Source organism: Cimex lectularius, unplaced genomic scaffold (assembly GCF_000648675.2).
Source record: "Cimex lectularius strain Harlan isolate CLEC.00 unplaced genomic scaffold, Clec_2.1 scaffold266, whole genome shotgun sequence".
NCBI classification, from domain to species: Eukaryota; Metazoa; Arthropoda; class Insecta; order Hemiptera; family Cimicidae; genus Cimex; species Cimex lectularius.
Window position 1 is genome coordinate 141,413 of NW_019392824.1, and position 14,347 is coordinate 155,759.

Consider the following 14,347-nt stretch of genomic DNA (forward strand, 5'->3'; position numbering starts at 1 on the left):
TATTAACATTACAAATTATTTTCTTTCTAAATATGATCTTTTTTTAATTAAATAATTGATGTGTGGTGTTTAGTGACGTTAGTTAATGATTATTTGGAAATTGCGAAACTCTCAACTCGACACACAAGAATGACACATCTACACGGAAAACAAACACTTTGAGCCCTGAAGATGATCTCAATCAAGATCGAAACGTTGGCACGATAAACAAAATGTTTTTCTAAAATCTACGGCACACTAGACAGCATTTCACGATTTCCAATTAATCATTAAATAATTGATAACTTTACGTCCTAATAAATAAACAAATATTTAACCTAATAGTATAAAAAATCGTGGATCATATTCTTACGATTCGAATAAAAAAATATACAGGGACTCCTAGGATGGAAACTTTTTGGAACCGGTAAAACGTTTTATCACTGAAATCCATCGTACCTTCGACTTTTAATGTATTCCAGAATGTCTCCCACGGGAATTAACAACAAATTTTGTTAACCATTAAAAGATTAAAATGGTTGCTAATGCTTTCCTTTTTTTATTTATTTACCTTTTTTTTGTAATTGAACGAGGAAGACAATATGATTATGAAACTCAACTAAAACTTTCAAAAGGAATTTATCTATGTAAAGATGGAAAACTTCCCGAGTGGAAAGTTTTTTCTCTCTTTTTTTTATGAATGAACGTTCTTATAGTACAAATATGATTTTCATAAGAGTTGAACAAGCTCTGAGCCAGCTAATCCATTTGGTTTACTCCAAAAACTAATTTTTTTTATTGGCCTTATGATCTTGCATATTAGCCATAGTAAGAATTCTTGTGTGTTCAAATTGCGGGTTATCGGGAAAAAAGGGCCCGAGGCGACGGTGGGAATCGAACCCACGACCGCGGCGTGAGAGTCTCTCATATTCTTTTTCTAATTCTTTTTTAAATTACTTTATTCGTATACTATACATATTAGTACATGTTATTATATTATATTATACATCACAAAACGTTTTTTCCCACTAACTAACACTAACACTACGGCCAGTACTGCTCCCGAAGGACACGAGTTATGCTAATGCTTGTCCTCGGTGTGAGAGATTGAGGGGCAAGGAGGTCTCGAGTCCATCGTAGAGTTAAGGCGACGTGGCGGGTAGACGGGATGGGAAGGTGTAGAGAGTGCTCCAGCAACTACATGGCTACTTCGGTATTTTCTTTGTTTTTCTTTTAAATAAAAATCTTTCTTCGATTATGTTTGCAAGGTGATCAATAGCCAACACTGTATAATATAAAAAGATCATTCAATTTTATTATTGTCCGACACAACGATAATCTATATGAATAAGTGGTGAAGCAGCGTATGTTAAGCCATTTTTTACGCCTCGTTAACGAATGTGATGCTTTTCGGTAATTTCACAAACTAGAAAATTCTATTCACAAACCTGAGCCTTTTTAGAGTTAGAATTTTAAAAAAAACTTTCATTATTAATGAAACGTGATCAATTCTGAAGCAATAATCGATAAAGCGGAGTCTCGCGGTTGTGACCTGTAATTTTCTCTCCTTCATAAACGAAACATGAGACTGTAGCATTCTATGTTCATCTTACTCTTTAACATGACAGTCTTGTACCTTTTAAAATTATTTTTAGAACGTGATCAATAATTAATCTCAAATACAGTGTCTGTATTCAATTAATTATCTGATACAAAGGTTCTCGAAAAGTAACAATATGTTGATCATGGCGGTAAAACAGCACTTCACAGTTTACGATCAAAAGACATTTATTCGCTTATTCTTTAAACATTCTTTGCAACATCCTATATAAGAGGATAAAAAGGGGAAGAGAAATCAGAGACTGGTTCGATTATATTCTGTCCAAGACCGAAATATGAGCAATGAAACTCATTGAGGAAGTACATCTCGGTCTTTCAAATTGAAATGCATGCTATCAGTGTTGGTTTGTTACAAAGCCTTAGAGGTTCGCTGACCAATGTTCGTAAAGTTAGGACGCCATCATAAATGAGGTTTTAGAAACAGTACTAAGCTTACCTTTATTGGAAACATATGTACAGGAAAAACTAGGAAAACTTCATCATACAGACTCCAAAAACAATTAAATTGTATGAGAAATACAAATAAAATCACACCCGGGAAATACGATTGACCGTATGACTCATATGAGCATTCAAACTCTTTAGGAAAACACAACTCGGCCCTTTTAAATTGAAATACAAGATAACTTTGCTTGTGCGAAAGAAAATTTTAAAAGTGGTTCCACTGGCAAAAATATTCTCATAAGATGAGACGGCAGAGTAGTCCTGAAAGCATATGCAGTGAAAATGACAAGTAAAAACCTAAAAAACATAAGAACTAGAAATCACTAAAAAGTCTGAGTGCAAGGGCACAAAGGAATTTTGAATAACGAACAAGCAGACAAACTGGCCAGAGGAGACCAAATGCCTATAGTAGAACGCCTAGAACAAGAAACTTTGATCAGGAGTGGACAAACAAAAGGAGAAATGGACGAGCTCTAGAGGTGCCGAACATAGAAAACTAGTGAAAAGTAGTTAAAAAACCCTCACCATAACTGGCAAACATATCGCTACATAGAAGTGAATAGGGCTATGATCATGCAATAAGGATGAAGATACTGCTTACTATATTAACTTCAAATGTGAAGCAACCGCTCAATGGACACTAACCTAGAGTACTAAGATGACCCAGGTAAAACTTCTGAAGAGTGATAGGCTCTATACCTGTTACCAGCATTTCATAAAACAACTACACAAATTATATTTAACAATGACCCCAATTTGTAAGTCATGCAGTGACGAGGGAGATACTACCAACCTTGTCGCGTCGAATGTGAAACGACCACTCAATGGCGATAAGACCTAGGGTTTCAAATGACCCAGTGAAAAGATTACACCAGTGACAGTCAATGACCTTCTTTCTACTTCTTAAAATATAAAAACATAGATATAAAAGAAATAGCAAGAAAAAGGGAAAAGAAAAGCCTTTTTCTTGCCTGTTTTTACCTTAAGCAAGTAGACCCTAATGAGAAAGTGCAGTGTTTTTTGCTTTTTTTATTGCAAACAGAAACAATTTGAAGTTTCACAAGCAATTATCTTTCACCGCAGAGCTACATAGAATCGAAAAGGCTTAACGCCAAATTCCACAGGGATGTAAAATCGGCAAAAAGTCACATTGAATATAGTTCTGTGCTATATAACAGCTCAGTTTTATCAACGGTATGGTCCAAATTAAAATGATTAAAACAATAGCTCGAACCCCAGTTAACATATTGTCGTGGGCCCTTGGACTGAAGAATTTATTCAAAAATTGTGTCCCCAGGGCCCAGCTGCAAGCTGAGAGCTCTCAAATAATCAACAGTGTGCATGTGAATTTTCCATTACAGAACTAAATAATGCCCTGAAAAGTTCCCATAATTCCGCCCCTGGGATCGATAATATTCATTATTCAATGTTAAGCCACCTTTCGAAGACAAGTAAAAAGTTGCTTTTGGCCATATTTTATAGAATTTGGCAGGGTAGCAGTCCTATTCGAGAAACATGGAAGGTATCGCTAATAAAATTGATGCTGAAACCAAATAAAGGCCCCAATATGTCGACGTCATATCGTCAAATAGTTCTCACATCATGTATTCTAAAAACTTATGAAAGAATTATAAAACACCGTTTCCACTTGTGGCTGGAAAGTAATAAATTACTCCCGGAATCTCAGTCCGGTTTTCGGAAGGGGCTGTCAGTCCAGCATGCACAGGCAAATTTAATTTATGATATACATGATGTTTTTTCGGACACTAAATCCTTGATAGCGCTATAGCGGCATATGATACAGTAGATTTAAGCGGGGAACTTACCCGATGCAACGCTACGCGACGCTACCCGATGCTACCCGACATTTAACTAACAATGCCCTACTTGTCTCGTTTTGGTAGGGTGTGCACACCTGTTCGACGTCAAGCGCACGCCACGTACAGTCACACAGCGTGTAATCCGAAATCAGTATCACAATCGCAACGCCTCTTTTGTTCTTAATGCATTATTTTGAGCAAAACCATGTAATAAATGGTTAGTTAAATTGTATCAGCACAACCATGTAATACATTGTTAGTTAAATTTAATTGTTTTGAATAAAGTTATTCCGGTGTTTTGATAAATTTTCTGCCTAACCATCATAATTAAATAATTCTTATAAAAACTGATGAATTTTTGATGTCGTATAATTTGGTTTACATTAATATAAGCATTTTGTAATTAATATAACGACAAAATTACATATACAGAGTTCGAAATAAACTACAAAAAATAAGAATGTCCGGTTCTGACGCTACTCGCCGAAAATTGTGTAATTTTATGAGCAAAACCATATAATAAATTTTATTAAAAAAACCATGTAATAAATTGTTAGTTAAATTTTATGAACAAAACCATTTAATAAATTGTTAGTTAAATTTTATGAACAAAACCATGTAATAAATTGTTAATTAAATTTTATGAGCAATTCCATGAAATAAATTGTTAATTAAATTATATTAGCAAAATTGTGTACTAAATTTTTGTTAAATTTTATGAGCAAATCTATGTAATAAATTGTAAGTTAAATTCATTCTATAAATAAATGGTATCCCGGTGTTGTGATCAATTTTCTGCCAAATCATTTTACAAAAAAATTTTAAATAAAAACTAATGCATTTTGATCTCCTTTAATTTGGTTTATATTAAAATAAGTATGTTTTAATTAATATAACGACAATAATACATATAGTTTTGAAAAAAATATGAGTGTCCGTTCTTTTGTACTCGATGCTACTGGACGAAAATCTGGACAGTGGGGATCGCGTAGCGTAGAGTAGGGCAGGGTTGCGTGGCATCGGGCAGATGTGCACGGAGAAAATACAATCTTATGGAAAATTGGATTTTGGATTTGGGTGTGTTCCCCGCTTTAGGCATTCTTTCGTAAAAAGTGTCCAATATTGGTCTGACAGATGTCGTTATCCAGAATATTTTTAATATTATAGGGTACAGACATATAATTATAAGTATCAATGACTCTGCGTTTCGTCCGTACAATACTTTTCAGGTTCTTCCTCAGGGTGCAATTTTGAGCCCAATTTTATTCCTAATCTATGTGCACGGTATTGCTATTATTATCCCTTCCGCCATACCTCCTCTCAGAAAGAACAAATACTCTTGTCTTTTAAAAAGCAATGTCTTAACAAATATCTTAATCTAGAACGTCCAGTTATTTGTTGAAATAAATTTGAAACAGATAAGCCGAGTTTTTTCGTTCATCGTCATATTTTCAGCTATCTACAGATCGTGATGACTTCGAAACTAGATTACGCCCACTGTATTATTACTTTTAATGGCCAGAAACAAACCTGTTTTTCACTGAACTAAAGATTAAAATAAAAATAGGTTTTTATCAATTACATTCGCGTAATTTTCTTTTAGAAATTTATGGTCAAAAAACAAATAAGATTCTTTTGCATAAGCTTAATATAATATAATATGTACTCAATAATAGAAGTATAGAAATACATGGCCAATATATGTCAATGGAATAACTAAGCAGGTCATATTCTCGCATCAAGGGTAACTAACCAAGGAATAATAAACATTGGCGACCTTAAAAGGAATAATTTTTCCAAAAAAACTTTCACGGCAGCTGAAATCCTCACGGTATATACCATAAAAAATGATAAACATACCACGTCTATAACATATCACGCCAATGTGTTTTTATTTTTTTCTATTCGACCAAGAAATCAATAAATATTCGTATACACTTAAATTTATGTTAAAGTATAGTCATATATTCAGTCTAGGGCAATTTTATTAACAATAAACAAATATTTTTTCTATTCGACCAAGAAATCAATAAATATTCGTTTACATTTAAAGTTATATTAAAGTGAAGTAATATATTCAGTCCAGGGTAATTTTATTGACAATAAAAAATTCTGTACACATCAAATAAGCGCGTTCACTGTTCGGCATTTCGAGTTACACTTTGCTATGGTGCCCAAATTTAGCAAATTCCAATTATAAAAAATTACCATTTTACACTTCTTTATATCTAATTTATTTGGAAACCATCCACAGCTTACCATATATGTATACTTTTCATTAATTATTAATTACATCTAAAAAGCAATTTCATAATCAGAGGTAGATATCCTAAATTTAATACTCTTGACATTAAATAACGCAATTTACTTTGGCGTTTTGAAAACTTTCTTTGTCTATTTTTTTACATACCTTGTTAGAAACGTATCTGGCTAGCTATATGTTAAATAGTGAGATTTCTTCCTGTGATCTACAAAATAGCAAACCTATTGTTTGATAGCTACCTATTATCCTGATCTACTTTTCCTCGCTGATTTTTGTTGGTTCATGTAATATCTCAAGATATTAACCTGTTTATTACTATATACTTTCATTTATTATATAGCAAGCCAAAACTTATTGGTTGTAATAGACAAAAAAGATTTTTAGAGAGCGGTACCGAAAAAAGGCAACCATTTTTGCCTTTATTTGCACAAATAATTTTCTTTATGAAATATCGTAAAATATTTCAGAGTTTTATGCTTAAGCACCGTCACTTTTGAAAAACAAATGTGTAAGAAACGTAAAATCCATCGTGTATAAGAAGACTTAAAAAATCTAATCCTAAAAACAGTTGCTACCCCCTCAAATTAAATAACTGCTTTATTCTAGTGTTATATTATTTAATGTAATGTTATAAAGTGCCTAATTGTAATTGTATTCTTTTTATTCTCTAAGTCAAATCAATTTTGATTAAACAAATGATGCCATAATCCAACTACACAATAAACTAGTATTCGAATTAAAGCGTAAACAAATTAACAGAGTTGCGATTAGTTCATTTTAATATGAACCAGATAGCAAAATGAGATAATTAGCGCAATCAGTTGTAATTTTATGAAAATTATCAAACTGTGTTTTGCACAATATTGTGATTGCCAGAACAATATTTTAAGTTTATCTTTAAATAAAGGGTATCAGTGCGTTTTTTATTTACTGGATGAATTATGATGAGCCAAGTTTTAGAGTAATTTAATTTCAAAAGAAGCCCTCAAGTTTTCTTATTTCTGAGAAATGAAGGGGCTTAATGATCTAATGATACATCGTAAAGAGTTTGATGGATTGTAAGCTTTTAACACTAGACAAAGTTTATCGGTCATCTGTGCACTTTCTATTATTTTCGTTTATTGTCTTGTCAATTGATTAACGAAATAATTCGTGCAATAATTGGGCTTAACGTCCAACTAATTTGTGAGTGTTGTACCAATTTACAATTTTTTTTTCTTCAAATTATTACGTGAAGAATGACATGGTGAGCCATCAGTTTGCTCACTAAAAAACAGCAAACATTTTCGCGCAAAACGTTTCGCAGTCCCGGCTAGGAATCCACAACGCGAGATAAGTTTCGCGAGTGATTTTCGCGCAAAGGAAACCCAGCTTAAAGTTGTGACAAAATTTTATACTTTTTTTTTAAACTGCACATTAATTATTTTTACGATCCTGGGAGTTTTTGGAAATATTGGTTGCTACGTCTGTTTTGCTATCATTTTTTGACAAAATGAAAATATAATCCTTTCAATAAAATGAATTTTTTTCTAAAAAAGTTTACCAAGAAGTGGAAAAACTATACCCTTTCATGAAATGCGATTTTCTTATGAAGTTTTATTTTACACGTTACTGGCCAAATCATAAAACCGTTGACGGCCGATTCGTCGATAAATAATGTTTTAGTTGAGAAGGTAGTTCTTGATTCCAAAAGGTATAATTAAAAGAGCAATTATGGATGGATATAGAAACGTATAGAATAATTAATAATCGACCCCAGTGTACGAGGTGCGTGTTGAATCAATTTATTAAAACTGTTGGTTGTCTGATTTAATTATTGATTAAATAATAATGTTGAGTTGTCATTTTTTGACAAATAAATGGAAATGGATATTGGACAAGGGCAAATAAAATTTAAGAGCCTGTTTGTTCATCAATTACTAATAATCATTAATTATGTTTTGAGGACTTCCATGGCAATGTTTGTCAGTTGGAATTCGTGCTCACTGCTGTCATGAAAACCTAGTTTTTCTGACAAAGATTCTATAAACGTTAACGTGATTCGTTTCCTATAAACGAATCAAAAATTTTTAAGAAAGAGAATTTGCGACGGTGTCAGAGGGAAGCATAAATTCTCACCGAACAGGAGGTATTGTAAAAGTAGTTTTTTCATTTACAGAAACTTGATTATGTCAGTCATCTTGAGACTTTGGCGTTAAACGGAAGAAATTTAATTCATCCATTTTGAATTTCCATCTGCAACATAAAAATTTATTGTTAAAGTACGAGGAATATAAAATTTCTGCGAAGAATATCGAAAACATCACGCATTTCTTTATCTTTCAGCGTCAGCATATAATAATCGAATTTGCTGTAGTCTTCTATTCTTATTGTCGATACGTCGGATATTTTTGTATTAGTTCTCACATTTATAACACTTTCCTAGCTTTGATTCATTTATTAGATAGTTAGCGATTATAGATCAGTTTCACTAAGGCTTAATTAACCACTTCAAAGTGTAGTCACACCGAGTACCATGCTAAAGGTTTTGCCAGATTAAAACGGATGCAGGAAATTTCCCCTGACAATGAAACGGTCATTTATATCAAATACAGTTCCCAACTAGTCCGACCGGGTGAATAGATTTCTGTCATGCCAATCCAACTCTTTGTACATCTTGCCTTTAGATTGCTATCTGTTCCGGTCGATGCATATTTATTTGACCCAGACCCTTTGGCAGCAATGAATGGAACCGCATCAGTTTGATCAAAAGGTACTCTAAAGTTGTAACAATAAAAAGAAAAATATAGCGATACAAGCGGATAAACCATTTGATAATGGAGCGGTGTATTCACTTCTGGTTCCAATATATGAGACTGATGACAGTGATGATACTCAAAGACTTCAGGCAACGCATACAGACTTACATAGTTCTGTAGTCAACGAAGTTCAACTTTAATCACCCCAACCAACTTCTTGGAGAAACTATGGAAAGACGGACCCCCCCCCTTGGCTCTTAAATCGCGATCTCGCATCTAAGATGGAAGAAGCGAAAACGTGACTCGGACACAACCAACGAGTATGTTCAATTAAGTTCACTTTTTTACTTAAATTTTAAGTTCTACCAGGTATCCAGAAAGGTACGTGCTGTTTTTCATTTGTTATTGTTTTATTAAAACAATATGTTATACAGATGTTAATCAACATTTCTATTTGCATAGGAGATTAATGTTTACACCCCGTAATCCCAACATGATAATTCTTAAAGAAAAAGTACCTTAAACAATTCACTATATATTTTATTATTGTATGAATTTAGGCGACTAGTGAAGCTTGTAAAATTTGCACTGCGTTCAGTGATGAAACAATAAGTAAGCGCACTGCCAAAATTGGTGCAAAAAGTTGGCTTCTGGGAACGAGGGGATTAAAAATGAACCACGGTTTGTTAGAACTTATATCTTGAATCACAACGAATTGAGGGACGCTATCGAACTTGATTCGAATAAAACATATCACGAGAAGCCAGTGTTCAACGGAAGCGATGAAAACATTCACTCAAGCTTACATTGACATGGGAAAACGAGGAAGCTGAGCAAACGGATTCTTCATAAATTGGCCAGCGCTAACAAGCTTCAGTGTATAACATTTGCCTTTCATTGCTTTCACGGCACAAAGTAGAGATGTTTTTTGACCTAATGACATGCGACGAAAAATAGATCCTGTACAATAATACAGGAGGTCGTACCATTGGCTGACACCAAATGACCCCAATAGATGTGACAACCAATTCAAAAAACTGGTCTGTGCACTACCTACCTAACTCCTACCACGTACCCAGACCATCACTGCAGACATATACTGAAGCCAACTGCAACTTGTATCTCTTGCCCTGGCCCAGAAACAACCTATCAGAAACAGAAAAAAGTGTCATTTTTCACCAGGGCATCGCGATACCTCATCGGTTGTCACGAGAAGAAGACCTACCACACCCTCGGTACTCTCCGGACTTGGTACAATCTGTTTTCACCTTTTCTTAGCAATGGACAATTTCGATAATCGCCGCAATTAGGTGAAATCAATTTTAAGTCCCGTGGCCCAAACGTTTATAAGAAGGGCAAGTTACACGTTGGAAGAAGGTTACAGACGCCGATGGAGACCATATTCCGAATAAAATATTTTTAAACTAATTTTAATTGTGACAACACCCTTTAACCTACACGAACATTTCTGGGTACCTGGTACGTTCAGTGCTCATTTTAAAACAATAAGAAACCAGGTACTTTATTTATGGTATAGTTAGTTATAGTTTAATTTACTGTGTATAGCACTTTACTTATAGATGAACGGTATTAAAAAATCCAAGAAATCCGTGGTAATGTTTTATTTTTTGGAGGTTTGAGCTATTGGCCAATCTTCAGCAACCAAACTGGGAAATTTTGGAGATGAGTGGCTACCAGGAAAGATTTTGGTCGAAGGTAAACCCCGAAGTTTTTATCAGTGGAGCAGAGGGAAATAGGCTGGTTGTTGTTGGTGATAGGAAGGATCGGGAAGAGATTTGCGGAGGTGACTGGATCTTATAACAATGGCTATGTACTTCTTAGCATTTAATTCTATGTTGTTTTTACTGGTCCCATTCGTTTATGGAATTCAGATCTTCCTTAATTCTGCGGATAGCCAAATGTAGATCTAAGGGATGGAAGGACTTAAAAAATTTGGGAGGCGTCGGCATAGAGGTGGTAATTGCAATGATGAATGGAGTCGAGGAGATCATTGATGTAAATGCTGATCACAAGAGGGGATACAAGGGTACCATCGAAGGGTAATGTTGGAAAAGGAAAGGGATTCAAGTTTGGATAGAATTGATGAATGATCGACGGAATCAAAGGCTTTTATAAAGTCAAGGAGAATTAGTTTCGCAATTTTTTGTTGGTCAATTGCGGTGTGTAGGTCACTAGTAATTTTAACTAACGCGGATTGGATGGAGAAACAATGTCGGAAGCCGGATGTGATGCTATAAAAATAAAAGCCTAAGGCAGATTCAATTTTTTGGTTCTAAGGCATTCAAAAACAAACCGACTTCATACACGGTCAGAATAAAAATAACAGATATCAATGTTTCAACAATTACAGTGTTTGGCCATAAAACTTGAACCTTGTGAATTGACTCTTTTCCATTTCTATGGCATACTGTTGTTACAACTGAAATGTTCTGTTTGAAAAATAAAGTTCATAAAAGTTTAGACCCGACCTATGACAGGACTGGGGTGAAAGATGCTTTGGGATTATATGATCACAAAGCCACTGGATATGGCCGTATGCAAATTTGATGTTTGACCCAAAAATCCGTTTGACAAAAGCCATGAATTAATAATGTCAACCCGTTTTAAGTAAATATTGTCCTGAAAGCAGGGGACTTATTTTTCTAATACTTCTTCACTTAATTACAGCATACGTTAAACGATATCGTTATGCAACAAACATTTCATTAAATTGAATGATTTTATACTTTATTTTTAAAAAATTGCTTTAAAGAAAAACAGTAGTAGTAATTCCTGTCATAGAGGAAGGCAATCATTGGCTGTCGTCTTCTCAATTAAAATTCTATGAGGCGGTGCCGAACGTCGAGCAATATGGCAAATATGAGTCGGCCAGATAGGGAACGACTTGGCACAGCCTGTGGAATTTTAATTGGCAATAATATGTAAAAAGGTATTATGAAGTGATTTGACCTCTTGTTAGCGATACCAACGGGTAGTTAGACGAAGCCGTGCTGCATCACAGAAATAACTTTTCTTCATTTTAAAAGAGAGCAGATGTGGGTGGGTGGCTGTCTCCCACATAGATAATGGGGGTTTTGTCTGCCCTTAATTCGATTAGCAAGATGTGTCTTACCATTCACAAATATGAGCGAAAAACAACCGGTCAATCTTCCCGTTTACACTGTCACGTCAACTTACTAAATCAAAACTAATAAAACCTATCCATTAAAACGTTTTTTCAAAGTGAACTTTGCCAAAAACATACTGCATGATAAAAAAGTACCTAATTAGTCATTTAAGATGAATTTACATTATTTTTTACATTCGCATGACTTACCTAAAAAAATATTAGCGAAAAAGCACATATTTTGCGACATTAGCATTAAAAGAGAATAAATGGACATTGATGGTTACATAGGATATGTACACATGGGAAATTATCCTTAACAACATCGGTCCTACCTATACGAAATACAATTAATCAACATGACAGCTAAACTAATCTATTAATTTTTGAACAATGACTTGTTTTTACAAACAGATCCTATTTCTTTTATTATTATTGAGAAGACAACAATGTGCTTAGTATTTACTTTAATTCTTTGTATATATTTTCGTTACTATACAAATAAATGGAATTCATGTGTATTAGACAAAGCTTATCGAAACTATTATGTGGAAAAACTATATAGTTAATATTTGGATTAGGGGGCCGTCGGTGGCCGCAACGGAGGACGTTGACACGGCGCTCATCAATGTAAGGTAAAGGTCCCGGGTTCGAATCCAGCGGCCCTGCATTCAAACCCGACATATGGTGGTACAACCTATTTAATGGATTCGTCTACACTCGCAGGTTTCAATTCACTCAAAGCGTTTTGACTTTGCGCAATTTTCAGTGAGAAACCCAGGACTCACCGACTGACTAACCATCATCCACTATCAACTAATATGTAAACTATTATTACTTTAATTAAACTATAAAACAATCTGAAATATTAATTTAAAATAGCTTCAATATTTATTTTTTATGGTATGTTAAAATATACCTAAAATTACTACAAATGAAAACTGATCAAATTATTTACCACCCCCACCTTGAAATTATTGAAACTTGATGCATTATGATAGAACGTACAGAATTTGATATATTTTGGTACAAAGGTCTTACAATATTACTGCACATAATACATGATTTATTGACTTGGGACGGATCCTAAAACAAAGACCGTTCGATGTTACATTGTTAAAAATTCAAAACCTCCAACAAATAATGATGCACTTTAAAATTCTGTTTTTACTTTGTACTGGGTGTACTACACTATTTTCGTTTTGCACGAACACCCTGTTTAAATTGAAATGTAATCTTTACTGACCGTCACAGTTGCAGTTTCTTCAGACTGGTCAGCCAACTTCGGACTAATAAAATGACCTAAAACAAATTGAAATAATCAAATATACTTATTTGTAGAAAAAAATATATTATTTATATATAGCACTGTGGAGCGATTAGAGAGCTGATTATTGCTTATTGATCTATAATAGAGATTACAACTTATTGGCAGAATGGTCATCGACAGTTCGATGTAATCTGCCAATTTGCTGAATTATAAATTAGTTATATTCTCCTGTAGATGGAAGATAAAAACTAACAGAAAAGCATCTATCTAAAAATAAAAATCCTGGATTTTGCTTTACATTAAACTAAGAAATCGCCCTTCTGAATCTCTTTGTGTGAAAGTAGAAGCAATGAAGGCGAATAATTGGCCATTTAGATTTCAAAGACGTGCAGATCAAGACAGTTAAAAAGAATATGCAATTTAGCTGGGAAAAAACGAGAAACAACTTTTAGATCAAAATTGTTATAAATTGTGAAATTTTCTCATTGCACTAGAATGACGAACTTCTAGTATGACCGTTAGCTACTTTGGTGATCTGGCAAACAGAATTTCTTCTATGTTGAATTTATTATAAATGTGATTTCTGTAATATTTTATTTCAATAATAGAGTAATATTATTATTTTTACTGCTGAAAAGTGACTAATTTTTATTTAATTAGGAAAGAAATAGAGACTTAGGAAGACTTTTAGAACCAAAATCTGTAATGAGCGTAAAAGACCCATATAGGTAACTGAGGTTAACTTAATCCTCAGACGAATTCTCCAAGCTCTTACTACGTCACTGCTGACAACTGGATATTTATTTCGCCGAGGAATCATTTAAGTTCCAGCAGCCAAGCTCCATTGCGATTGCTCAAGATCTCGCAACACTTTCCCATACGGAACCCTCCACGTTGAGAGACAGGTTAGCTTAATTATATTTGACCTCCTTAATATCAGTGCTGTAGTAATCACATCAATTATTACATGCTATAAATAAATTCAAATGATAAACGAACAGTATACTTGCGATTCATTGGATGGGAATTTCTGTCTATCATTTGATGAAATCATTAAATTGTTTGATTGTTCCAGTTATTTTGTTG

The 14,347-nt window shown here is 33.9% G+C and overlaps 1 long non-coding RNA gene across 2 annotated transcripts in view; it reads right to left on the reverse strand.

The window, feature by feature from the left end:
• The window catches only part of LOC112127437, a 119,576-nt gene that overhangs the window by 59,525 nt on the left and 45,704 nt on the right, over positions 1–14,347 (reverse strand). For both annotated transcript variants that reach the window (XR_002910564.1, XR_002910565.1), the window contains exon 2: positions 13,238–13,293. This is a non-coding gene — a long non-coding RNA (uncharacterized LOC112127437). The remainder of the gene's footprint in view (positions 1–13,237; positions 13,294–14,347) is intronic.